This window comes from Phaenicophaeus curvirostris, chromosome 3 (genome assembly GCF_032191515.1).
Source record: "Phaenicophaeus curvirostris isolate KB17595 chromosome 3, BPBGC_Pcur_1.0, whole genome shotgun sequence".
In the NCBI taxonomy this organism is placed as follows: Eukaryota; Metazoa; Chordata; class Aves; order Cuculiformes; family Cuculidae; genus Phaenicophaeus; species Phaenicophaeus curvirostris.
This window is the reverse complement of record NC_091394.1, coordinates 95,214,140-95,241,398: the sequence shown is the minus strand read 5'-3', so window position 1 is coordinate 95,241,398 and position 27,259 is coordinate 95,214,140. Positions and strand designations below refer to the sequence as shown.

Below are 27,259 nucleotides of genomic sequence, written 5' to 3'. Positions count from 1 at the left end.
CATACCATAGTAAAAAGTCCTTCCCGGCTTTCCTGTAGCCCCCTTCAGTTACTGGCTGATCAACCCCAACTCTCTCAACCTGTCCTCATAGCAGAGGTTCTCTAGCCTCGGATCATCTGGGTGGACTCCTGTAGACCCTTTCCAACAGTTCTATTTCCTTCTTATGCTGGAACCCCAGAACTGGACGCAGGACCCCAGGTAGGTTCTCACAAGAGCAGAGTAGAGGGAAAGAATCACCTGCCTCGACCTGCTGGCCATGCTTCTTCTGATGCAGCCCAGGAGTCCTTTAATATACATAGCTGGAGAATACTAATGGGAGTGCCAGAGTTTGAAGTGGCTTAAAGCCATTTTCTTTATTGCTGGATTAGTGCTTGGAGGATATGAAATCTGCCGGCATTCGGCTTGAAGCAAGTCAAGAGCTTTTTGCCGCTCACAGACATGAGTATGCTAAGTGCACCAGGCTGCTATAACCACTTTTATGAATGGAGTTAAAAACAACAGATGCGGTGAAGCTGTTGCTAAGAAGCTTTTTTTTTACTGGTGTCCTAACTGCTCCAGCCAATAGAAGCCACAGCACTCCTGAGCATGGCACAGCCCTGAAATCAAGGAAGTGGGCAGGAAAAGAAAAGCACAGGTTCCCTATCTGTTTTCAGCCTGTGTTTAGTTGAGCAATTACACAATTCCAGATCTACGATTATTCCTGGCAAGGTTTATTCATCTCATGAGAGATGTTTGGAATAACACAGTGCTTTTGTAGGGAGTGTCAACCACGGGGCGAACGTGCCTTCCAGATCTGATTTCTCATTTTTTTTTTAAATATGTAAGTAATTGTTTCTTTACAGTTTGGTCTTTGCTTTTTAATGACTCACACTTCTACCTTGTCAGCTTTCAGCAAAGGCCCTGCCCGCCCTCCCAGTGCTACAATCCTCCCAGATCTCACCCACCGAGCCAGGTCGCCCAAGGTGAAATGGTAAAAATCAGGAGAGAGACCATTTTGTCGGCACCCTCTCCAGATGTTCTGCTTGCAGGGGCTGCTTTTAGGGGGCTGCAGTGACTATGGGCACGGCAGTCAGAAAGCATAAAAAATGAGGTGCAAGCCAGCCTCTAATAGATTCAAAGAGAAGTCTGCCTGTAGTTTATTATTTGGACAAATCCAGATGCATTTTCACAGAGACGGAGACAGACTGGGATCCCTAGCACTGCTTCTCAGCCAAGTGTCTCATTTCTGTTCCAGCCTCCTGCGGCGCAAAAGTGCTCTTGAAAATAAAGAGGCAGAAAGCTTAAACATTCATAAAACGAGCTCTTTAGTTTTAATCTCGGTGAATATGACTGCACTTTTTTACAGGGGTTCTTTTTTTTCTGTGTAACTTTTCCCCCTTCATTCCTCTCTGAAAAATAAATTCAACTTGAGGCAGGGAGCAATTATGGAAAATTTCAGGCTGAATGGTTAAAGCACAGCCAACTTGTAAAGTAACTGGAAACACAGAAAGGAAAGTGTTCGGCAACATGGGATAAAAGGTGGTGTGTAAGTGGAGGATTCTTTTCTATTGCAAGCTCTCCTCTTGCTGATATGTTATGTTTTGCCTGATCCCTTGGCAGTTCATTAATTTCTTGTCCAATTGCAGGCTGTTGAGTGCAGATAAATTTCAGGCTATTATGGGAACACCCTAGAAGTTTGTATAGAAAGGAAACTCTCTGTTTCCTGTATCATCCTTCTGGGGATCTTGAAAGACTTCACAAAAGCCACTTAAGCAAACTTTCTTTGCTGGATAACGGAAGGAAAGGAAACTGTGAACAAGCAAACAACACTCAATTCCATGAGACAAGAGATACTCATAGGTCATTAGAGAGAAAGTAAAGCCAATGAAGGCAACACACACAGAGACACACAGAGAAAGTATCTTGGACTCTGAAAATAACAGGAATTTCTGCACTTGCATGCTATTTTTGATCTGTAAAAAGGTAAATCATGCAAACAACCACTGAGGCAGGTGATGAAATATCCGACTCTGCAGTATGTTAGACCATTTTGCACCTTTTTGCAGTTCAAATAATACATCATGAGCTCAGTTGGAAATGTCCAGGGATCAGCTGAACAGCTTCACTTTCTTCCTGTCATTAAAAGCAGGGTGACCAGAGGTCTGCTACAACCAGTTCTGAATTTTTTGTCACGTGCAGATCGAAAGCAAATGTCTGAACAACTGTAAGTTTTCCTGGGACCGGCTTCAAGTGCTAAATCCAGACGGAGCTCTGAGTGCTGGGCAAAACACAGCTTCAGGTGTGCAAATGCAACCTCTGCCTCCAAGCCCTGGAAATACTGGGGACTCTGATTTACAGGCTTGTCCCAGTCACTGAATTTTATACCAGTTTTCTAAGAACGTGAGGTTGGTCCCCTTTCCTGACAATTTTAAACAACTTGGCTTCAGCTGCATTTCACAGGCAGATCAAAATCAAAGCATGGATGAAATTCTGTGACTTTGTTTAAATAACTGCTCAGAAAAGCAAGAGGCTCACATGGATTTTCATAGAATCATGGAAACATAGAATGCTTTACGTTGGAAGGGACCTTAAAGATCACCCAGTTCCACCCTCACTAGACCAGGCTGCTGAAAGCCCCATCCAACCTGGCATTGAACACTTCCAGGGACAGGGCATCCACAGCTTCCCTGGCCAACCTGTGCCAGTGCCTCACCACCCTCATTGTGAAGAATTTCTTCCTCATGTCTAATCTAAATCTTCCCCCTTCTAATTTTAAAGCCATTCCCCTTCATCCTATCACTACATGCCCTTCTGAAAAGGCCCTCTCCAGCTTTCCTGTAGCCTCCTTTCAGGTACTGGAAGGCTGCTATAAGGTTTCCCCGGAGCCTTCTCTTCTCCGGACTGAGCAACCCCAACTCTCTCAGCTTGTTCTCATACAGGTGCTTCTCTTGTGGTTTTCTGCAGCATATGATATGAGTAAATGCACACAGTGAAGAGCCCTTGTATCTGCCTAAACCACCGGAAAATTTCTGGTTGATGTTTGCAGCCAGCAGCAAGGCAGAGACCTGCAGGAAAAATTGGTTTGGGGGAAGACTTGGTTAGCAGTAATCAGAGCAGGGAAGCGGCAAGGGAGCAAAAGGGAAGCTGTAGGCAATATCGCTCATTTCTGGGAGGTGAAGTTCAAAATAAACCATTCCAAAGAAGGAATGACTTAAGCTGACATCACTTACAAAACACACTCATTCCTCTCAGAAGAAGAAGAGTTAGTGGAGCAAGGTGACTGAAGATCAGTATGAAGGGACCAGGCCAGCTGAAAGGTTGTTTTCAGAACTATCTGTTAGGAGGAAATGAAACAAATTTCAGCTCTGTTCAATGCCCCATAGTCCCTGAATGCTCCTCTGGAGTGTGGCCAGCTTCACCAGACCACACTGAGAGTTCATGGAGAACGATGTTGTTCACCAGGAGTTGAAAAATAAACTTCTAAGGGCAATGTCATGGGCTTGCTGGTCATCTTAAAAGGGAGGAGAAAGATGGAGTGAACTATGGAGCCAGCACCAGCAGGTCTCCAGTTAGGGTCTGACAGATGATAAGGAAAAATGAGAGCTGTCTGGTGTCTGCTCTGTACCAGATGTACCATTGAAGAGATTATTTTTGTCTCCAAGGCCGCTGAGTGGCAATTTTTAAAAGGCATTTAAGAAAGTATCAATTGTGAAGACGCTTTTTTTACTGGCGGATTCTGCAACATACGCTTCTGGCCTGGCCGTAACCACCAACAGGGTGAAAAAAAAAAAAACCAGAGAGGAAAATACTCAAAACTTTTGCCAGCTGGAAGAGAAGATATTTCCTTCAAATTTGGAGCAATCCATTCAGGCCAGTTCTTGTTTAATTGGGACTGGGAAAGGCCCTATTTTGCAGAAATACAACTGAGTACTTGACAGGAGAAATCCAAACTACTCAAAAACATTTCTTCTGGTCTCTTCTCAAAGTTCTTTGCAGCAACAGTGCTTCCCTGGGGAGCTTGTTAAACCTCTCAAATAACTTCATTGCTAGGAACTTTCTCTCCTCTCAGTTTTATTTAATTTTATCTTAAGCTGTAACCTCTCGAGTCTGCTCTTAAGGTTGAAAATAATTCCCATTCAAATAGTTGCCTTCTGATCGTCCATCATCTTTCTATGCTATGGCAAAGGTGAGTGCTGAGGCATCCTTCTGGAGAGTATCCATCTGCACCTAGCGTAAATGCATTGCCAGCCCACAAAAACGGGCTGAGATCAATTCAAGCAGAAAGGTTCTTTATTCTTATTCTGACATATTCAGAAAATATTCCCTGCTGCATTTTATTCATTAATAATAGGAGGGGGAAAAAAAAGAAACAAACCAACAAGAATACAAAATGTTGGTCCTACCAATGCAGCCCTCGGTCTTTCAGGAACTTAAGATAAGAGCTCAGGTACCAGGCTCCCTTTAAAAATAAGGAAAGAAGCTGACGAACTGATAAGATTGTACAAGTAAGAAGGATAGCAGAGTCCTGCACTTGGGTCATGACAATCCCATGCAGCACTACAGACAGGGAGAGGAGTGGCAGGAGAGCTGCCTGGAGAAGGACCTGGGGGTGTTGATTGACAGTTGGCTGAATATGAGCCAGCAGTGTGCCCACATGGCCAAGAAGGCCAACAGCATCCTGGCCTCCATCACGAATAGTGTGGCAGTAGGATTAGGGAAGTGATCCTTCCCCTGTACTCAGCACTGATGAGGCTGCACCTCGAATCCTGTGTTCAGTTTTGGGCCCCTCATTACAAGAAGGACATCGTGATGCCGGAGAAGGGCAACAAAGTTGGTGAGGGGTCTGGAGCACAGAAGTTATGAGGAACAGCTGAGGGAGCTGGGGTTGTTCAGTCTGGAGAAAAGGAGACAGAGGAGAGACCTTATCGCTCTCTACAAGTCCCTGAAAGGAGGTTGTAGTTAGGTGGGAGTTGGTCTCTCCTCCCTGTTAACCAGTGACAGGACAAGGGGAAGTAGCTTCAAGATGTACCAGGGGAGATTTATGTTGGATATTGGGAGGAATTTCTTTACTCCAAGGATTGTCAAGCACTGGAACAGGCTGCCCAGGGGGGTGGCTGAGTCGCCATCCCTGGAGGTATTTAAAAGATAAGTAGATGCCATACTTGGTGACATGGTCTAGTGGCGGACTTAGCAGGGCTGGATCTGTGTTTGGACTTGAGGATCTTAAAGGTTTTTTCCAACCAAAACCATTCTGTGATTCTATCGCCTTCCTGGTTTCTTTGTAGTTGACAGAGTGTTCATACACACATTTACAAAAGAGCAGTGTGAACCTCCAGATCCCCCTCCATCAAATTGTGTTGTAGCACTGGGAAGTGCTTGAGGAAGATTATGAAATCACTTGAGAACCAGAAAGTGCAGCTGTTCTCATAGGGGTCAGAAGTATGAAGCGGAGAGTGACTGACCCCAGGAGAGCCAATATTACATGAAAGGGCCTGACCATTATCTGCCAGCCTCCACGAGCTCAGACAGTTTGGGACTGTCACATGAGTCACTATTCATGGTTTATCCAGCAGGAAATTATTCCTTTTGGCATAATTTGGTCCTTTTGGACCTCCCCAAACCAAACATTGCATGAAAATCAATGAACTTCAGTTCCAGGAAAAGGGGGGGAAAGTGTTATACGCAACTATTTTGAATTAATTCCAGAAACTGTGAATTTTTCAGCCTTCATCCAGGTTTTAGGAGAAGAATATGATTAAAATAACCCTTAAAAGAATCTACTTTGTTGGGGATTTTAATTTCCACTCCAAACACTTTTGGACTTTGGAACTGCATTTTAGTTTTTTCCTTAAAGTTTAAAATTGCTTTCCCATGAAACACTCTTGGGTCTGCAGTTGTTGGGTTGTGTTTGGAAATTCAAGCAATTAGAATAAAAAGTCTTCACCCTATTCATTTCAGTTTGTCAGTCACATCTACAAAAACAGGCTGCTCAGGGTTATTCTTGAAACTTGGTTCACTTACGTCGTTTAAATAGATTTCTATTTCAGAAACAAAATGAGAGCCAACAATTTCACAATTAAAAGCTCGAGGGCTATAAAACTTGGCTTCACCCAAGACTCTTAACATTGTTTTTATTATCTTAATCACTAGGTTCTTTACATGCTAATTTTCCAACCTGTTGCCAACCAGTGCCAATCCAACTTGCTTTTCCATCACCCAGGTGAGTGTTACTCATGTTTTCAGCAGAATAGAAAAACAAACCCTGAATACAGTCAGCACAAGGGTGTCTATTTTTTCAACTGCTCGTGGACCTCAGCTAACACTGAGTCACAGCTGCACAAGTCACTATCTTAGGTGTAGCTCCTTCTGAGTTTTTTCCTTGGGTTTTCCAAATATAGAGAGAATGCCACCTGTTTTCCAGATGCAGTTGTGATGACACAGGGGTAAACAATTTGAAATCTTGTCTTTGCTGGGACACAGAATACTGCAAACACCAATTAGGTACGTGACCGATTAGGCAAGGAGAGAGATGAGATAAATCACAGCACGTGGTTGTAACAGGCCTTAGCAGAGCAAAGAGTAAAGCAAGGCCTCCAGGAAGGCTGCAGAGGCTTCAGGTCCCACCTGGAAGATCAAAACAGACGTGCCCAATGACACCGGCAAGGTTTAAATTTAGCATAGTAGCTAAAAGGCTGCAAAACAAAAAGAACAGGGATAAATGCTCAGTTGGCTGGAGCACCTCTGCTACGAGGACAAGCTGAGAGAGTTGGGGTTGTTCAGCCTGGAGGAAAGAAGGCTCCACGGAGACCTCATAGCAGCCTTCCAGTACCTGAAGGGGGCTTACAAGAAACCTGAGGAGGGACTTTTCACAAGGGCATGTAATGACAGGATGAGGGCGAATGGCTTTAAATTGGAAGGGAGGAGATTTAGGCTAGACATAAGGAGGAATTGCTTCACGCTGAGGGTGGTGAGGCACTGGCACAGGTTACCCAGGGAAGCCATGGATGCCCCATCTCTGGAACTGTTCAAGGACAGGTTGGATGGGGCCTTGAGCAGCCTGATCCAGTGAGAGGTGTCCCTGACCATGACAGAGGGGTTGGAACTGGATGATTTTTAAGGTCCCTTCCAACCCAAACCATTCTATTGTTCTATGATTGTGTAGATCTAGACACTAAAACATGTCCTTTAGTTAGAATGAAAGAATCAGAGAATGGTTTAGCTTGGAAGGGAGGTTAAAGATCATCCAGTTCCAACCCCGCTTCCATAGGGAAGGGCTAAGCATTTCTGCTGTGACCAGATAAAGTAAAATCACTTTCCTCTGCACTGGACTGGTCCAACTGACTATCATCTATAAGTAACTTAATACCTGAAACATTGAGTTTAAGAATTAAGAAACCAAGATCTCTCAGGTGAAACTTCAGTAAAGCTGGCTTTCCCGCAGGCTGCAGGAGCCTGTGCAGCCAGTGAAATAACTGGTCTTTTTCCTGTGTTCACCAACATAAACTGACAATAGGACTGACAAACATTCACTGGGGTAAGGCTAATGTGAATGAAACCACTCAAATATCTTCTCAGACTTAAACTGCCTCCCGTACTTCACGTTTTAGTTCAGGGCTTTAGTTCTTTGCAAATCCAATATAATGAAAACATATCTGGTTTTCAATTTGGCTTTGTGTCAGAATATAGACACCAAAGTGCAAATATCCCTGTGCAGCAATGGAAACCTCATAAATATCATAGTCATGGTTTAATATGAGGCAGCTCAGAAGGAAAAGACTGATCTTAACTCATTGCCCAAGTGGAGAGAAACAGGATGAGAAAATAGCATAGAAAGAAGAGGTTCTGGTCTCTCCATTGCAAGGGAAGAAATGAAGGAACTGAACAAGCCCTGCAGTTCTCAGTTACTGTCTAGAAGCATTTTAACTGCTCTTGGCATCTAAGTGAGAACTGAAAATGACTGTTCCGGAAGGCCTTTCAAGTCATCCCTTGTCAACTGTAAACTGCACAGGAGCTTAATTCCTCACAGTTTTATTGTGAAGATAATTATAGACCACTTAAAATGAAGAGGCACAATAATTTTGCAGCTATCAATATCAATTTTAGCTGTGCAAACTAGAAAATAATGACAGGGAACTCTCATTCTTCAAGGCATGAACTCATGATGAGACCTCACAAGTGGCAGCAGCAACAAGTGCATCTTATGGCTTGTATTAGCATCTTGCCAACCTAATTACTTTCAGCTCGAGTCTCCACCAGGAGCCATTTATTTTCCATATAGGGATGCTGTGGGAATGTGTAGGTGCTGCTTTTACTCTGGGTTTCAGCTCAGGAGGAAGGCAAAGAGAACCTACACCAGCACCACCCTGTTTGCTTAGGACTGTTGACATTGCTCTAGGGTGACATGAGCCAGCTGGCTCCAGATGGGTAAACCTTGAGCATGAGACAGGGCAAAGGGCTGGGTCATGCTATGTATTTGCAGGTCCTCTCTGAAGCCATTTGCCTCTCAAAATCGAAAGTCAATTTTGGCTACCACAGGTACCCTAAGTTGGCCAGCAAATCTGTCTGTTTGGGTCCTAGTCACAAAATCACACGCAGTCTCCTGCTGTCCGTAAGACCTTCTTTGGACTTGTCTGTGTCCAGACAAAACACCTTTGGTTGCTTTGTCACAAGCCTACAGCCCTCATCCAACAGGCAGAAACCAGAAGCATCATAATACTTCTATTTTCTACTTTCTAGGGAAAAAAAAAGGAAAGAAAAGCATCAAGGGACATGGGCCATTTCACACAGACATTTAAGTTCCAGCTTAATGACAGCATGTGTTGGGAGAGGGTGGGAAGAAGGATAAACAGCAGTTTCAAGCCCAGAGCAGAGGTTTCCCATCAGATATCTCACCCTTTGTGAGAGATACACTGGGGATAAGTTACAGGCCAAATGTGTAAAAGTTGAGACACATTTTTCATGTCCTGTTTACAAGTTTCATGGCTGGGAGACCTCACCTAGGCTTAGATTTGCCTCAACTCTCGCCTCAGGCTTCCCAAACCTTTGACCACTCCCAATTAGGAGACACTTCTAAGAGTCAGCTGTGTCAAATGTCATTAAGCATGAAAGCAAGTCAGAACAATCCCATGGGCTTTTGTCCACCTAGATGAAAAATTACCTTTTTTTTTTAAAATCACAGCCTTCAAGGGTTTAGGAGCAACAGCAGCCTCATGATGTCTGGATAATCTAGGAATCCCCACATTTCATATAAAGCAATTCACCCTGGATCTGAGCACTGGCGAACAGTCAGCTAAATCCATTATCGCATGATAATGCTCAAACATTTCATTAATTCCTAACCAGCTGTCCTCTGCTCCCTTACCCCTTTCATCATACAAACATTTCTTTAACAGTCTGAGAGAGGGGAGAGAGAGGATCAGACACAGCCTCGTAAAATTCCTTCACCCGCTTTGCCTGTGGCAAGTTATTTCTTTTGACACGCATATAAAATAATAGTGGGGGTGTTGTTTGTTTGGCTTGGCTGGATTGTAAATTTTCATAACAATTTTATAAGCCAAGTACCTGTGAAACTGAGTAGAGAGAACTCACGGCAGCTTGTTGATGATCCTGCCATCTGGTTAATTAACATATCTCATCAAACAGGGAAGACCCCTTGCTAAAATTTCTGTGCCAAGACCAAGGGCGAGGTTTTTAGATCAGGATGTTGCTCTCCAGCGGGCAAAGGTCCTTGAGTACTGCATGCCAAACAAACCAATGGAAGCAAGAAGTGAGGGATCAGCACCCAAGGGGTTTCTCCAAGTACACGATTTACAAAATGGAAACATGCACAGTGAGAGTCAGAGAGACTCTAAGGGGACTTCTGGATGGTGTCTTTAGGGAAAGCTGTCACTGAAGTGCCTCTACTCCACACATTGTCTACGGTCACAACAACAGGACTCACAAACACCACCCTGCTAAGGAGAGACTTGCTAAAGGCAGACCCTCACAAACACTGAGAAGGACAGCGTGGCTCCAACTTTGCTCTCAACCACCATTTAGGGGCTTTTCTCTCAGTCCCACAAACATCATCCCCTCTCCTGGGTAAACGTAGCACATGTCTGGACATCACATCAGTCTCTTGACTGACACTCATTGCTCCCCTGCCAAGACTTGAGGATACATTTATTTATTATGGGTTACATATTTAGAGTTGAGCAAGAACCTCAGAGGGAAAAGGTGGGTCTGCTTCCTTGGATTTTTTTTTAATCCACCCGCTCACTCTCTTTATAAAAAGTTAAAACTGTTTGTTTTATGGAAAATTACCCTTTCTGACTCGGCTCAGCTAAAGGCTGGCAGTTAACAACTCTCATGCAAAAAATCACATGAGGAAATACAATGGAGAAATATCTGGACATGCCTGGACATTGCCAGAACAGGTCTAAGATGTCAGGGTGAGGTAAGGACCACACTTCACCACAACAGCAGGCAAGAGAAGGATCAAAACCAGGAGTTTTTTCAGGTATTTTCAAGGGAAGTGACAACGTATCAGGTAGCCCAGGCAGCCACAAATTCATGGGTAACAAGAAGCACATTTTAGAAGCTGTAACTATACTCACATCTTGAGATCCCTACTCAGTGAATTCAGTTGTTTTAGGATTTCATACAATTTCCATTAAAGCCTTTTCTCTTACTATAAGCCATTAGACTTTTCTGCTACTATAAATATAGGTATATTTTGTTTATTCTGTGGAATAAAATTTAATGTTTTATTAAGCTACACTACCTACATTCAGCTGTGATATAAGGGATGTTGTTTTACTGTCAAGAGTAGGTGTTATCCTGGGCTGCAGTAGGTGTGGTAGCTTTATCTCCACCATTTGCCTAATTAAGAGAATTAGTTTGCTCTGTTTTTCCTAAAAGTCAGCAATGTCATTACAGTGTTTATAAACACCAGTAGTATGAGAACAAACTTTTTTTTTTTTAATAGACTTTGGGAATATTCACCAGAAGACTGTGTGAGTCATGCGTGATTGTGGTCACACATGCTTTTCAGTCTTTGGTCTGAACTAGCCCAAAAATAAATACACGTCAATAATAGCATTCTGAAATAAAAGATTAATGTTGAGGGGTTTGTTTCTCTAGGGCTTGCAATCACAGCATTTTTGTTAGACTCAAGATTCTTCTTGCTTTTTAATAGTGTGTAGATGTGTTCTTCCATTTTGCCTTCTGTGGTTTTACTTTTTCTTGAGCCTGGTATGCTTCGTGGTTTGTTATTCATGAGCTGCAGAGAAAGAAGTTCACAATAAAAAAATAAAATTGGTTTGGAATACATAGTTAACAGCATGTCAAGAAACAGAAAACAATTATATTTATGCAACATAATGTGCATTTTTACATGCCACTCACACACTACTTTATGCATCCCCAGTTTATGTAAGTAATGAAAATTAAATATTACGCTGCCCTGCCTGATGCAGTGAGCAAAATTAAGGGTAGGAGACGTAAGTAATTGCGAATAAAAGAACACATGCCTGCACTAGAAAAATGTGGTCTCTTATTGGCAGTTGTTTCATAGCATCATAGAATAGTTTGGGTTGGAAGGGAGCTTAAAGATCATCCTGTTCCAACCCCCTGCCGTAGGCAGAAACACTATCAACTGCATCAGGTTGCTCATAGCCTCATCCAACATGGCCTTGAACACCTCAAGGGATGGGGCTTCCACGACGTCTCTGGGCAACCTGTGCCAGTGCCTCACCACCATCACAGGAAAGAATTTCTTGCCAATATCTCATCTCAATCTCCCCTCTTTCAGCTTAAAACTGTTCCCCCTCATTCTACCCCTGCACTCCCTGATAAAGAGCCTTTTCAGCTTTCTTGTTGTCTCCTTTTTGATACTGGAAGGCTGCTACACGGAGCGATGTCTACCATACCCACGATGGGTACCAGTGGCTTGCTTGCAGAGAACAGGAGAGGGCTGCACACTTCTTAAAGCACTGGGTCAGATGGTTGGCAAGCAGGCTGGAGCAAAGGTGAGGAGGGAAAATGAAATGGCACGTCACCTTTGCCAAAACCTGAGGAAAAGGTGCTATTTTTCCTCCTGATGGAAGAAAACTTAAGACATTTTTGGACAATTTGAGGTAGGGAAGAGCATCCACTCCAGCTGTTTCATTTGGAGCTCTACTTGCCACAAATCTTTTTCTGAGGGGAGAGGGGCTCCTGGCCATGTCCAGGCCATTGCACAAGAGGGAATGGCCTCAAGTGAAACCAGGGGAGGTTTAGATTCAGGAATAATTTCTTAACTGAAGGGGTTATTGGGCACTTGAAGAGGCTGCCTAGAGAGGTGGTTGAGTCACCATCCCTGCAGGTATTAAAAATATGGGTAGATGAGGTGCTCAGGGATATAGTTTAGTAGTGGACAGGTACAATTGGACTCAATGATCTCAAAGGTCTTTTCCAAAAAAATGATTCTATGATCCTATGTCACTCAGAGTCTCTGTGGAAAATGTACATTATCTCAGCATGGACAAATGAGATGGCAGCCCCCAACTACCCTTGGGTCTCTCAACGGGTTCCCTTTTCCAGCCAGGAATCCCTTTTAGCCCTGGGAGAGGTGCCAGTGGGCTCATTCTTCCCTCCCCCACAGTGGGAATGGCAGCAACACCTGACTCACCTGCTGCCCTCCTGCCTTCCCTCAGGTGCCAGTGCTGTGCACACACCTCTACGCTTGCAGAGATCTTGGAACGGAGGAGGGCCATGGGGAGAAGGACTTGGGGATGTTGGTTGATAAGAAGCTTGACAAGAGCTGGCAAGGTGTGCTCACAGCCCAAAAAGCCAACGATGTCCTGGGCTGCATCAAAAGAAGTGTGGCCAGCAGGGTGAGAGAGGTGATTCTCCCCCTCTACCCCTCTCTTATGAGACCTCATCTGGAGTTTTGTGTCCAGTTCTGGAAACCTCAACATAAGGATATGGAACTTTTGGAATGAGTCCAGAGGAGGCCTATGAAAACCATCAGAGGGCTGGAGCACCTCTGCTGTAAGGACAGGCTGAGAGAGTTGTCATTGTTCAGCCTGGAGAAGAGAAGGCTCCGAGGAGATCTTATAGAGACCTTCCAGTACCTGAAGGGGCTACGGGAAAGCTGGGGAGGGACATTTTCATAAGGCATGTAGTGATGCGATGAGGTGGAATGGCTTAAAATTGGAAGGGGGAAGATTTAGATTGGATATTAGGAAGAAATTCTTCACAATGAGGTTGGTGGGGCATTGGCACAGGTTGCCCAGGGAAGTCATAGAATCATAGAACAGTTTGAGTTGGAAGAGACCTTAAATATCATCCAGTTCCAAACCCCTGCCACAAGCAAGGACACCTCACACTAGATAAAGCTGCTCAAGGTGCCATTCCATCTGGCCTTGACACTTCCAGGGATGGGGCATCCACAGCTTCCCTGGGCAACCTGTTCCAGCACCTCATCGCCCTCATTATGAAGAATTTCTTCCTCGTGTCTAATCCAAATCTTTCCCGTTCCAATTGAAAGCCACTTCCCCTCACCCTATCACTCCATGTCCTCGTAAAAAGCCGCTCTCCAGCTTTCCTGTAGCCCCTTCAGGTACTGTAAGGCTGCTTTAAGGTCTCTCCGGAGCCTTCTCTTCTCCAGATTGAACAACCTCAACTCTCTCCGCCGGCCCTCACAGCAGAGGAGCTCCAGCCGTGGCTGCCCCCTCCCTGGAGGCGTTCAAGGCCAGGTTGGATGATGCTTTGATCAACCTGATCCAGCGGGAGGTGTCCCTGCCCTTGGCAGAGGGCTTGGCACTGGACGGGCTTTAACCTCCCTTTGAGCACCCCCTGAGTCATCGCTGCCCCCGCCCCTGGGGGGATGCCCGGGCGCCCCCGTATCGCCCCCACGCCCCCCGCGGGCGCCCCCAGACCACGCCCCCTTCATTGCATATTCATGAGCGCCCCCCCCCCCCCCCGGAGAGGGGGCGGAAGCGGAAGCGGGACCCGGTTTCCGAGGAGCCCGGTATAAAGCGGCCGCTGGTGCCGGAGCCGCCGCCGCGCTCGAGCCGCCGTGAGTGACCTCGCCACCCCCTCCCCCTTCTCCTCATCCTCTTCTTCCTCCTCTCCCTTCCCCCCATCCTTACCGCGGGCTCCAACCGGCAGCGCCGCCTCCCCCGCCGCGCGGAGCGGGACCCGGGGGCTGGGGGAGACCCGGGGGCAGGTAAGGGGGAGTGGGGGGGGAAGGTGAGCGGTGGCTGGGGGGCTGCGGGGTGAGGGAGAAGAGGGCCGGTGGAGGGGAGGAAGGGCTCGAGGTGAGGGAGAGGAGGGTCTGATGTAGGGGAGGAAGAGCCTGGGGTCAGGGAAAGGAGGGGTGGAAGGTGAGGAAGAGCTTGGGGTGCAGAGGTGAAGGGAGGGTGGAAGGTGAGGAAGGGCTTGGGGTGCAGAGGTGAGGGAAGGGTGGAAGGTGAGGAAGGGCTTGGGGTGAGGGAAGGTGAGAAAGGTTTTGAGGTGGAAAGTGAGAACGGGCTTGGGGTGAGGGAAGGTAACAAAGGTGAGGGACTGAAGGTGAGGAAGGTTTTGGGATTAGGAAGGGCTTGTGGTGAAGGGTTTGAGGTGAGGGGGAGGAGAGTTTAATGTAGGGGAGGGTTTAGGACAAAGAGCTGGTGGAGGTGAGAGGTTGGTGATGGTGATGAAGGGTTTAGAGTTGGGAAATTGAAGGTGAGGGAATGGAGGGACTGAAGGCGAGGAAGGGGTTTGGGGCGAGGGAATGGAGGGACTGAAGGTGAGGAGGGGGTTCAGGGCAAGGGAACAGAAGGACTGAAGGCGAGGAAGGGGTTTGGGGTGAGGGAATGGAGGGACTGAAGGTGAGGAAGGAGTTTGGGGCAAGGGAACGGAGGGACTGAAGGCAAGGAAGGGGTTCAGGGCAAGGGAACAGAAGGACTGAAGGCGAGGATGGGGTTTGGGGTGAGGGAACGGAGGGACTAAAGGCGAGGATGGGGTTTGGGGTGAGGGAACGGAGGGACTGAAGGTGAGGATGGGGTTTGGGGTGAGGGAACGGAGGGACTGAAGGTGAGGATGGGGTTTGGGGTGAGGGAACGGAGGGACTGAAGGTGAGGATGGGGTTTGGGGTGAGGGAACGGAGGGACTGAAGGCGAGGATGGGGTTTGGGGTGAGGGAACGGAGGGACTGAAGGCGAGGAAGGGGTTTGGGGTGAAGGAACGGAGGGACTGAAGGCGAGGAAGGGGTTTGGGGTGAGGGAACGGAGGGACTGAAGGTGAGGATGGGGTTTGGGGTGAGGGAACGGAGGGACTGAAGGCGAGGATGGGGTTTGGGGTGAGGGAACAGAGGGACTGAAGGCGAGGAAGGGGTTTGGGGTGAGGGAATGGAGGGACTGAAGGCAAGAAAGGGGTTTGGGGCAAGGAAATGGGGAGGGACTAAAGGGTTTAGGGTGAGGGACATGAGGTGCTGGTGACTAAGGATTTGGGGCAAGGGGTGGTGAAAGGTTTGGTTGAGGGAGTAAAGGGGATGGTGAAGGGAAGGAAGAGTTTTAGGTGAGGGATGTGAAGGTGAGGAGTTTGGGGCAAAGGGCAGGTGGAGGTGAGGAAGAGTTTGTGGTGAGGGATGCAAGGGGCTGGTGATGGTGAGGACTGGTTTTGGGTGAGGGAGAAGGGGTGGTAAAGGGAAGGAAGGTTTTGAGGTGAGGGAGACCAGAGACTAAAGAGGAAAGTTTAGGGTGAGGAAGGAGAAAATGACAAAGGGTTTGGGGCTGGCAGACGAGGGGCTGGTGATGGTGAGGAAGGATCTTGGGTGCAGGAGAGGAGGGATGCAAGGTCAAGAAGTGTTTGGGGTTGCAGAGGTTTGGGACTGAAGGTGAGAACGGGTTTGGGGGAGGGAGGTGGGAGCTGTGAAGGTAGGGAGGGGTTTCGGGTGGCAGAGGCAAGGGGGTGCAAGTGTGAGGGAGGTGGAAGGGCTGACAAAAGGGAGAAAGGATTTGGGAGGTGAGGTGCTGATGAAGGGTTAGAGAGATGCGAGTAGGTCTGAAGGTAAGGAAGGGCTGAGAATCATTTGAGTGAAAGAGTTATAGTGCTGCAGAAGGGGAAAAGGGATGAAGAGGTGAGGTGTATGTGTGACTGAAGATGGGGAGGGCATGAGGAGCTTTGGTATGAGGGAGATGTGGGTATGCAGAGGGGGAAGGGATGAGAAAAGGGTGAGGTAAGGAAGACAGGGCTGAAGAGGTAATTGGAAAGGTATGAGCTCTATGCTAGGCAGTGGGGCTGAAGGATATGTTGGGCTGCAGAGGATGGGAAGGGATAAGGAGTGGTGGGATGTGTAAGATGGGGAGGTTTGATTGCCATGTTTGGGTCACTGAGTCCTAATGAGGTGAAGATGTGATGAGAAAGGGGTGACCAAGTTTCCCTTTGGAATTATGTTGGGTGTTGGGTAGTATGCTGTCCCTTGACAATGGGACCAAAGGTGGAAATGAATGTAGCTTTTCACACTATGAATCTTACTACTCTGCTAGTTGAGTAATTCCACACTTAATCTGTAGCCTGATCTCAGTGCTTTACCATAAACCAGTTGAGTCTCACCTCACTTAGGCTGGCATCATGGTGGGAGAGTACTAGGGGGGAATAAATTTCTTGGCCCTTAACTCTCATATATCCTATGAAAGTTGCAGTTTTACTTAAGATCATGTCCTTGTTGGTTTGCAGCTCTAAGATGCCCTGATTTAGTGCCTTTAGCAGGTGCAGAAGCTGTTTGACCTTGAAAAATACCCTCCCTGTGGGGCAGTTATCAGGTGTAGTGATTGGCCTCCAGCATTCTCTATGTATAGATGTAAAAAAGAGGGGAGGAAAAGACATAGCCAAGGCTCTGACTTGGTGCTGGGTGCAGTGAGTGAATTGGTGTTGCTAGAGCTTAGCTAATGCAGCAAGTTAGAGATGGGAAAGGCCAGAAAAGCTATTGCAGGATGTTGAGTGTTAGAGGAGGTGATTTCTCCTTCAAGAAAGATGTTAGAAGTAGACCTACAGGGAGAGACAGCTCTGTAAAAGCAGAGCACACACTGGTAACCATGATGTTATGGGTATTCATGAGAGGAAACTGCATTGTTGCAGCACGGATCCTGCTCTGTATAAATGGCTCCAGTATGATCTGTGTAATGTTCCACTGCCTTGATGGGACAGTGCTACTAAAATATTTAATGAAATAGGCTTGGGTGGCCACTGGAGCACGAAGGAAGAAGGAGCTGGTGAATACTTTGTTTCCCTCTAGAAGCCAGGCTTTTTCATAACTATCTGGCAGAAGTGGTTGCTAATGTGACTGCATTGACATAGCTTGTGTGTGTCGTCTTCCCCCATGGGGGTATTGCAAAAGATAAGGTCTGCCCTGCTTGTTTTGTTTAATGATTGATGAAATGTTCAACAGGCTTAATTTTTCCCTACCAAAATGAGGAAGGGGTCTTGAGATAAGAGATTAAGGTATTTAGTTAGCACTCTGGCTATAAATGCTTCCACAAGTCCTTTCTGCTGTAAGCTTGAAAAGCTGTCACTACCTTAAGCTCCTAAAACTTCATCCAGTAGTCTCAGGCATGTGAAAACATCTATGAGTTCCTGTGTCTGTCAAAAGTGGTGGCAGCTGCTGTCTTGGAAGCAAGACCTTCATTCCTATGTTAATGGGATTAAACTGAGTGTTTAAGGGGGTTCTTATGACGAAAAAACAATGTCAGTGATGTAATGGCTGGGGTCAATGAAGCAACTTCTGTTTTGGTAAGCTGTTAGTTATGTCAGAGACTAATTTACATGAGTTGGCTTGTGCCTCTCTGAGCAAGTAAGCGATAGCACTTTTTGCAAACAGTTTTGTATGACTGAGGCATCTTCAGTAAAACTGAAAACTTATGGTTCCATAGATAACCCTCTTGCATAATGTGTGGTGACTCCAGCAGGAACCTGCTGCTCTCTGGGAGTTTGTCATTGAGAAAGGAATGAGCACTATCTGCTGACAGGATCTTGTTTGGAGGCTATGAGGACTGCCTACAAACAAAAGCACTCCTCTCACTCAAAGCTGAAATGCCTTAGCAACTCAGTCTGGTTTAAAGCCTTGTGTCATACTGCCTTTAACTGACACAGTGAGGTGACTTCTGCTGGAGGTGTCCTTCATTAGTGGTGAGAAGGTGGCTGGAAGGCTGACAGAGCTGGTGAACTTGCTGTTCTTTGTGTCCTGTTACAACAAAATTAATGAGGTGCAGCTTTGTTCATGGGGCAACACAAGTGGAATATTTATATGGCTTCCAAGGAAGTGTGGTGTAAGTCTGAAACAATATTCATGTGTATGTTTACATGTGACCTAAACTTTTCAAACTGAAGTGAATGTGTAGCCTATTCGAGGAGATTTCTGAAGTGACTGTCTTTTCTGCCATGTGGAAATACAGGCTCTGTGGAGCTTAGAGAAAGCAGGCTGAATTTGGACACATCTCACAAGGCTGTGACCTTGAAGGTTAATTACCTTTAAACTCCCTCCAGTCTTAGATTCACTGACAGCTAAAAAGTTAGGTCTTGATAAATTAATATTACTTTGCTTGTTTGCCAAGTCTGGAATGTTTGGACTCTGCCTCCATCCCTGTATAAACTTGTTTTAAATGGGTTATTTCTAAAAACGGAGAATAATAGCATTAGATGGTACCTGCAGAGTACTGGATGCAGTTTCACAGGAGAACTGTCTAAAAACCTTCTTGAAGTCAAAATGTGTTGCCAGCTGAGTAGCATAGAAAAGATTCTTAAGTTCTGTGAGGCATCTTATAGATGCCTGGATGGGAAGCTGATGACTGAACTAACCTACAGGCTCCTAGATAATGGCTACAGTTGTGAATACAATTGCGTGTGATGCTTCTGTACTTCCAGCAGACACCAATTTAAGCAAGAAACAGTTCCTTTAGACACCAGCTTTTGATCTTGCTTAGCTTAATCTGTAAACTCTGCCTCTGATGTACTGCTGTAGTTCTTGGTTGAATGCCAGCAGCGTGCACTTGAAGCTCTGAAGGCCAACCATATCCTGGGCTGTGTCAAAGGAAGCGTGGCCAGCAGGTCAGAGGAGGGATTCTCCCCTGCTACTTCTATCTTGTGAGACCACACCTGAAGTACTGTGTCCAGTCCTGGAATCCCCCAACATAAGAAGGATATGGAACTGTTGGAACAACATTCCATAGAGAAGGGTCAGATGATCAGAGGGCTAGAGCAACTCTGCTGTGAAGACAGCCTGAGAGAGTTGGGCTTCTTCAGCCTGGAGATGAGAAGTCTCCACAGAGACCTTATAGCAGCCTTCAATACTTGATGACAGCAACAGAACAGCTGGAGAGGGCCTTTTTCCAAGGGCATGTAGTGATAGAATGAGGGAGAATGGCTTCAAATTGGAGAGGGGAAGATTTTGATTAGACATTAGGAAGAAATTCTTCACATTGAGGGTGGTGAGGCACTGGCACAGGTTGCCCAGGGAAGTTGTGGATGTGCCCTCCCTGAAAGTCAGGCTTTACTAAATGGTCCATTCAAAAATGTGGTTAATTTGGGGGATATTAAATGTGGTGATTGTCTTATCAGTTTAGCACTGCTTTATTAAGCTATGAGTGTTTGAAACAATACTTTTCCTAAGCAGAACATTACTCCTAGTAACTGCTTTAACAAGTCCAATCATCTTTCTAGCAGAGCTGTGTAGTTAAGTTGCCATTCTGAAACTGAAAATACAAATTATGCTGGGAAATCTGATTGCCAGAAAGGTGAAATGGGATGTATTGCTGTCAGCATGAGTGACACCATGTGTAGGGTGACAGATAACTTGTGTTTCAGTTCAAGAATCGCCTTCCACATGGGAGATCCTGGACAGCCCAGAAACCAAGCCTGGAAGCAGATGCTGTTAAGCTGTGGAGCTCTGTGCTGTGAACTGAACATGTTACATGCTTTTGGTAAGCTGCTGCTGGTCAGGTGACTGTTTTATGGTCAGCAGCTTATCAGTTGCCTACATGTCTTGCATCTGGGTTACAGCCCTATTTGGAGTAACTGCCTGAAACTTCCACTGCTAAAGGATATATCCTCCAGCTGGGACTGAGGGTCTCTTGAATTCTAGCACTAAATAGGTTTTCCTATCTTAAACAAACTGGTTTTTCTGCTCTGCTTTTGTATCGCATTTCATTCTTCTTAGAGTGGAATAAGATACTATGCATGGAAAAGAGCTGATTTTGTGTTATTAAATCTAGGCCTCGAATAGAGTTGCCAGAGACTGAATTTGCCTCAAGTTAAAAGCCGAACTTTAGGCATCTCACAAATGAATTTGCAGCACTGCAGTGTCTGAGTCAGAGTGGTTTGTGTGCTGTGAACTGCCATCTTAGAGAAGCTGACATACAGTAGCTTCACTAAAGCCCCTTAGCACTGGTATCTAACAAGTGTAGTAAAGTTGTTTTGACTGCAGTTGGCATGCTATGTTATATCAACTTGGGAGAAGCAGCCAGGTTTTCTCTTTGAACTTGCTCTTGGTGAGTGACTCTGGCAATCATCAGGATGCAAAGCTTTCATTGGGTAATGATTTGGTTTGGCTTAGGAGCTGCTTCTGACATTGATTTGGTTCTTACTAGCATGTAGTCTGCTCAGACAGGAATCTTTATAGGTGTTGGGAAGCTCATCTCCACAATGTGGTCAGCTAGTAAAGCTCTTAAAACCCAGTTAGAGCTGAGGAAGACTTACTTTCCAGGACTCTCATCTAAATGATGCAGTATTTAGACTAGTCTGTTTAGCTTTAGGATGCCTGGCTGGCTTGACAATTTCATATAACACTGCAAAAGTCAAGCCTGAAGACTGACTAATCTGGAGGCCTGAGGTTTTGTGGGAGTGGGCAGAGACCTACTTCCCTTGCAGAACTCAAATCCTCAGTCAATAGCTGCTACTCATCTGGCAAGGTGTAAAAGGGTAGGAGGTAAACAAAATTTGGTGTTGAGGAACAGGCTGAAGATGCTTTTTAAAGCATTGCCCCTGAGTTGTTTTGCTAAATGATGTCCTAGTGGATTTTATCAGTGTTCTGAGGAGAGCAGTACTGGTGCTTTTATAGCAGAATGGAGAGAGAACCTGGTTTCCTCATTTTAAGTGAGAGCTCTAATGTTTTCCTAGCTGAAATTTAAACCAGTGTTATTCTGACCCTGCATATTTTCTGTCCTTTACTGGCTGGCCTGGACCACTTCTGCATGCTGTGTAGTTAACTTCTTTTGGAGACTTGAAGACAAGCCATTATCACTCTTTGGTGCCCCAGTCTAATGGGGGGCTGAACTCAAACAGTTCTTTAAAAGCACAGCTTCATGTCACACCTCTCTTCATTCTGCTCTTGAATATATGATCAGTCTTCCTGGACCACATCCAGAAACCAGTGGTTTAACCCAACAAGTGATGACTATGACACAGTCAGATTTCTGTGCCACTTAATTTCCTATCTGGAATACCCTTAATCTGAGTGGTGTTTAATCTACAATTTGCCCATCAATTATATGGGAATACAAATAGGAGGAACAGGAATCAACTGTTAAAGTGGTGTTGATGCTGGATCTTTGATTCCAGGCTTTGGGGTTGGTTTGTGTTTTTTTTGGTTTTGGGGGGTAGCAAGGGAGAAAGCACAAATACAGGGTAAAAATACTCCTCCCTTTTTACGAAGGGAATATCCGAGCAAGTACACTGGCCTGTGCAGTCTGGCTCTGGATACTCCCAGAGGAGTGATTTGACAGTCTGAACTATTGCTCTTTAGAGATGTGTGGCTGGCCAGCTAACTCCCAAGAGTTCAAAAAATAACCCAAAACAAATGCAAAACTTTAACACTAACGCATCTACTGCACATGTCCTGTTTGCTTTCTGAAATGTATCTAGGGGAATCAGCTTGTGATGTAGGCTTGTTCTTGTTCTTTTTCTTGGCTCTTGTTCCTCTTCCAACTTCAGTGTAGAGAGGGAAAAGGTTTGCATTTATTGGTACAGAAGTTATCATGTTTGTTTTGAATATCGTAGCATTTATGTGGCTCTAGCTGTCATTTGCATTGATTGTCGCAGCCTAGAGGTCGAAATGTTTAGCTCCTTCAGTGGGCTGGAAAGGGGAGTGACTTCAGTTACCTGTACCCTTCATGTTCCTACAGTTATTGCTTGCCCTACAGTGGAGCTTTTTCTGCTGCTTTTCCAATTACCTTTCCAATTTGTCATCTTCCAGGTATATGTTCAAAGCTTTCACTGTGCAGCTGCACAGTAGATCTGTGTCCAGTGAAGTAGCGTCAAACCAGATAATGTGTCCTCTTCCAGACAGTTACTCTGAGATTGTTTGTATGACAGATCAGGATGCCATTTGTGAATAAGCCTTTTGATCCTATAGTACTACTGGGATCTCTAATCTTTGTATGCATATGAGCTGGATTGGAATGCAAGGTAAAAATATCTGCCACAGACTTTCAACTATGTAGTAGCTCCTAGCTGAACTGTGTGGGTTCCCATCTAGTGAATATTGTGCTAGCATCTTCCAGAGATGACTGTTCATCTAGTGGGTTTGATATTAAATAGCTAGTAATTATTTTACTTGTTAGAAACAGTGGGATATACTTGTGGGCTAGTAATAGTCTTTGGTGTGATGATTTAAGGTAGAGCTTTCCTATTTTGTCTCAGGATGTTCTTAGCCTGTTCATGGCTAGATCTAATTGATATTTTGTCTATGTAAAACCTAATGTCTCATATGTTCAGTAGAAACTTGACTCCATAATTTTTAAACAGATTTCTTTGCACCTTCAGACCTCTGCACAAGTCATTTCATGGCAAGCTACACTCTTCACAAAAGTATTCAGTAACTGCAAACTACTTAACATCCGTGTTTATCAGACTACAAACTTCCAGCTCACTGGAGACTTTATAGCGCCTTCCAGTACCTGAACGGGAGCTACAGTAAAGCTGGGGAGGGACTTTATGCAGGGGTAGTGATTGGATGAGAGGAGATGGCTTTAAATTGGAAGAGGAAAGATTTAGATTATGTTAGGAAGAAAATCTTCAGAGTGAGGATGAGGAGACCCTGGCACAGGTTGCCAAGGGAAGTTGTGGATGCCCCCTCCCTGGAAGCATTCAAGGTCAGATTTGATGGGGCCTTGAGCAGCCTGGTGTAGTAGGAGGTGTCCCTGCCTGTGGCAGGGGGTTTGGAACTGCATGATCTTCAAAGTTTCTTCGAACCCAAACTGTTCTATGATTCATTGCAGCAGCCCAAAGCTGCATGGTATTTCCCTGAGCTGTACTTAACAGCTTTCTCTTCCTCATTTAACTATGATTTGAAATGAATCCTCTTTCCAAGAGATCAGTTCCAGCTCTCTGTTAAGCCTGGTTATTGAATAATTTGTTGCAATGAATGTCTAAATTTATCATTGGTATCATCATAGCTGCACTGTTAACTTCAATGTCTTTGTTAACCAAAAGCTACTGAGAGTTGCTGTCTGGGTGGCTCTTTAAGGAGTCTGTGTAGGTATTTCCAAGTATCTTACTTGAAGGATCCTTCAATGAACTTCACAACAAGTTGCCTTGATTGTGGATCACAACCTCATTCTGCCTTCTGGGAATGCAGTAATTGGTGTACATAATGACATTCAGCAATATTTGACGTTTTAGAGGCTTTCTCATTGACAAAGCCATGGGCTGGTAAGTGGGCAGTCAGACATCTCTGCTAGAGGAAGCTTTAAGTCCCTACATAGCAATTACTGTATTAAGACTGAATGTATACCCTATGGCTTACAAAAATTCTTTAAGTAGGGAATAAGACTTCAGTATTACATGCAGAAATTGCAGCATTCCTTGCAATCTCCTTCCTTGCCCTGCTGGCCACAGTTCTTCTGATGCAGCCCAGGATACAGTTGACTACCTGGGCTATGAGTGCACATTGCTGGCTCATGTTGAGTTTCTCATCAACCAGCACCTCCAAGTGGTTCTGTGCAGGGCTGCTCTCAGTTCTGTTTATAAGATCTTCACTGTGCAATATGCTGTCCATCTTGACTCTGAATTAGTGTGGTCTAGGTAGAAGTACTGTGCAAATGAAAGCAATGCTTGTCCCCAGTAGGAGATTCATTTCACTAATGTTCTGTTGACTTGTAACTTGGAAAATGAGTGGAAGCCAGTGACAAGTATTAACTGAAAATGGGTTCCTTATTTTTGTTTCAATGACTGTCCAGCCTCCTTCCTAATTCATACCTGTGTGGTGCTGCTGCTGGTGATGTTTGATTTTCATGCACACTGAGGAAGTGATTAAATGAATCCTTTTTAATTGTCTGGGACATATTTTTCAAATAGCAATAAGAACACTGGCCAGTTCTTGGTTTGCACTGAAGAAATTTTAAAAACATTGGACTAGACTGAGGGTGAACCAGGAAGCCAAGGCTGGAGACACCTTGCCTCTGTTTTATGTGATAAAGCAAGCAGGAGCCTAGAGCTTTCCTTCATTAATTTGTTACCCTTACAGGACAAACTGTAGCTTCTAAGTTGTGGTAACTCTGTTGCCCTTGGCATCTTGTCCTGTATTAGAAAGTCTGTGGCCAGGAGGACCAGGGAAATGGTTGTCCCCCTGTACTCAGTGTTGGTGAAGCTATGACTTGAATACTGTGTTCTCTTTTGGGCCCCTTACTACAAGAAAGGCTTTGAGGTGCTGGAGTGCATCCAGAGAAGGGCAATGAAGCTGGTGAAGGGGCTGGAGAATAAGTCTTATGAGGAGCAGCTGAGGGACCTAGGGTTGTTTAGCCTAGAGAATAGGAGGCTGACAGACCTTATTGCTCTCTACAGCTCCCTGAAAGGATGTTGTAATGAGATGGGTGTTGGTCTCTTCTCCCAAGTAGCAGGATGAGAGGAAATGGCCTGAAATTGCACCAGGGGAGGTTCAGATTAGACATCAGGAAAAATTTCTTCACTGGAAGAGGTTGAGTCACCATACCAGGAGGTCTTGAAAAGATTGGTAGATTAAGTGTTCAGGGATATGGTTTAATAGTGGGCAGATGTGGTTGGACTTGATCTCAAAGGTCTTTTCCAACCAAGTGATCCTATGACTCTTCCAACCTTGCAGGAAAGAATAAAATATAGGTGGCTTACGTGACCAACGAATGCATCTTGGATTGTTTATATCTGGGCTTGTAGTTTACTGTTTTATCTATGTTCCCCAGACTGCTAGGTAGAAGGATATGCGCAGACTGAAACTGCAGATTGTGTAGGGAAAGCCTGAAAGTCTGGGTAGCTTTTCTCATCAGTTAGGTGTGCTGTTTCTCTCCAGGCATATGTGGGGAGGATGTATCCAATGTGACAGGCAAGTATCACTGTTTGTGATCTAGTGGGATTTGGAATATGACTTGAGTGTATATCTGCCAACACTTCTGAAACCAACTTAATTACAGCAAATGGCAGTCACACCTGCTCCTCAGGGTAGGAAGTGTTTAATAGAAAGCATGTGAGAAGGCACATACATGTGTTCAGTTTATTTACCAACCAGCAAAGACATCTGGGATCAAGACACTCAAGATCCTACTCAGGTGGCTGGGTATGTTACCCTATGTGTTTCCTAAAGTAAACTGGAGCCTGGTTTGATGGCATTGTTTTCTTTGGTAGGAATTAACATTTCACACTGAATCAGGGAAACTTGTGTTTGTACTAATTTCAGTCCTATGTCTTGACAGCTAGTAACACTTTATTTGCAGGAGTTTGCACTCCAGGCCAGTGAAGGTTTAAGCCTGGTTGAATACAGAGTATGTATTCTTTCATCAGGGAAAATAAAGGATGTAATTGTGTGAATGCCCCATCTGTGGAGGTGTTTGGGCCAGGCTGGATGGGGCCTTGGGCAGCCTGACCTGGTAGAAGCTGTCCCTGCCTGTACCCATGGCAGGGGACTTGGTACTGGATGATCTTTTGGGTCCCTTCTAACCTAAACCATTCTACAACTCTATAAATCACTATTTTATGGAATATTCTGTAATTTTTTATTTTTAGCTAGTCCTTCTCAACCTAGATGACAGCTGCAAATGTATAATGTCTTTTGGGCTGTTTTTGTTGCACATGACCTTATAATTACATGTGAAATTATATCTTCACCCCAGTAAATTCATATCAATGGTATTATCAGCTTTGCATACACATAGAAAGGATATTGCAGCAAGGTAGGTGTCAGTCCCTTCTCCCAATTAACGAACAGTGGAACAAGAAGAAATGGCTTCAAGTTGAGCTAGGGGAGGTTTAGACTGGATGTTAGGAATATTTGTTTTTCACTGAAAGGGTTGTCAAACATCAGAACAGGCTGCCTATGGAAGTTGAGGAGTCACCATCCCTGATAGTATTTAAAAGACATGCTGATGGGCTTAGGGATGTGATTTAGTGGTGGAGTTGCAGTGTTGAGGGCTGGAATTGATGTTCTTAAGATTCTTTTCCAGCCTAAATGATTCTGTGATTTTTATATTCATCCTTTTACTCCAGACTGTGTGTGATGAGTGGTGACCAAGGGCATACTAAGTCCTCAAAGGAATGTGAGCTGAGAAAGTGTTTCTAGCCAAAGCTCTGGGGCTATCTGTAGTCAGTATGAACTGCAGTGTTTATAAGCAGGAAAATATTTACAGACACCACATGAATTCTTTTCCTGCAGGTTTCATTTTTTCCTAGTAAATCAGTTTGTTCTCTGCTAACAGTCTACTCCAATGAAGTTAACTTAAATTCACTGTAACTTGATTTAAAACCAGAATGCAAGCAAAGGATAGCAACGTGTCACATAATGGCTGTTTTAATGGGGAACTGAAAATTTGAAATTTAAGTATCTTTTGGATGATAAAAAAAAAAAGGTTTAAAACAAAACAGAGGTGACCTCTTGAACTATGGCTGTTTAACTACATGGGGATCTGTACTTATCCAGGAAAGGTCATAAGTCACAAGTCTGCCCATTCATTTTGCAGATATATTTTTATAGAGGAAATACGTTGAACTTAGAAATATACTACTGGAAGAACAACAAAAAATATCTCCTACAGGATAATAAACACATTTCACTTAAATAAGATAACAGGGATGTGGTGTCCCTGTTTTGTCTATTAAATCTTGACTGCTGCACAAAGCAATATTAAGGTATTTCAAGTGCATTTAGGTTCCTGAAACCTAAAACATTTAAGTGTATGTTAAGTTTAACTGCTCGCTGCTTTAATCAAATCTTATTCCTACCAAAAATCTGGCAGGTGATTGTTCAAACAATAAACACATTACATTATTGCATAAGCTAGTACTGTAACTGGAAAAGTAAAATGACTAAGCACAGCATT

General features: G+C 44.8%; 1 protein-coding gene across 4 annotated transcripts in view; it reads left to right on the top strand.

Annotated features, from left to right (window-relative positions):
- SLC45A4 (solute carrier family 45 member 4) overlaps positions 1–27,259 on the top strand; it is a 104,895-nt gene that overhangs the window by 11,876 nt on the left and 65,760 nt on the right. The window contains exon 1 of one of the 4 annotated variants that reach the window (XM_069854733.1): positions 13,979–14,020. The exons of 2 other annotated variants lie outside the window; for them this stretch is intronic. The gene's annotated coding sequence lies outside the window, so the exon portion shown is untranslated. One more of the 4 variants, XM_069854729.1, reaches the window with a different exon arrangement.